The sequence below is a fragment of the Asparagus officinalis genome, chromosome 5 (assembly GCF_001876935.1).
Source record: "Asparagus officinalis chromosome 5, Aspof.V1, whole genome shotgun sequence".
NCBI classification, from domain to species: Eukaryota; Viridiplantae; Streptophyta; class Magnoliopsida; order Asparagales; family Asparagaceae; genus Asparagus; species Asparagus officinalis.
The window spans coordinates 552,420-553,039 of record NC_033798.1 but is presented as its reverse complement, the minus strand read 5'-3'; the positions used below and the strand labels follow the sequence as shown (position 1 = coordinate 553,039).

Genomic DNA, 620 nt, shown 5'->3' with positions numbered 1-620 from the left:
GACGCCCTCCGCTCCGCCCTCTCCGTCCCCGTCCTGGCCGTGGGGCCCACCGTCTCCGTCGACCTGATCCCCTCGAACGGCACGGCCCCCTCCGCTTGTTCCGCCTGGCTCGACGCCCGACCTCCTTGCTCCGTCCTCTACGTCTCCCTCGGCAGCTTCCTCCCGATCTTACCACCCCAAATGGATGAGATTGTGGCGGGTAAGACCCGAAATCGAAAACCAAATACTAAGCTGTTCGTATTTGTACGTATTCTTTTAGTTTTTTTCCAAAATGTTTATTGAAGATTAATGTACATATATTAATTTATCGGATATAAAAGTATATAATTTATTTGAGAAAGTTTTATAGTTTTCTACTTAATAAGATGTTTTTATTGGGTCCGAGAATACTTTCATACTTCTTAAGAAATTGAATTTTTTTAAAAAAAAATATTATTTGAATTAATAATTGAAAATAGCTTTTCTATATATGATTATCACGGATGACTACGTACGTAATTGTTTCTTTTATTAAGAAATAAACTTTGGACATTTAAGTCTCTCATCACAATTGCTACATACATAACCTGAACTAACCTGCTTGAGACCGCCGCGCGCAGGCCTCCGCACGAGCGGCGTCA

The 620-nt window shown here is 42.1% G+C and overlaps 1 pseudogene; it reads left to right on the top strand.

Moving 5' to 3' along the window:
• The window catches only part of LOC109843893, a 2,375-nt pseudogene that overhangs the window by 1,531 nt on the left and 224 nt on the right, over nt 1–620 (top strand).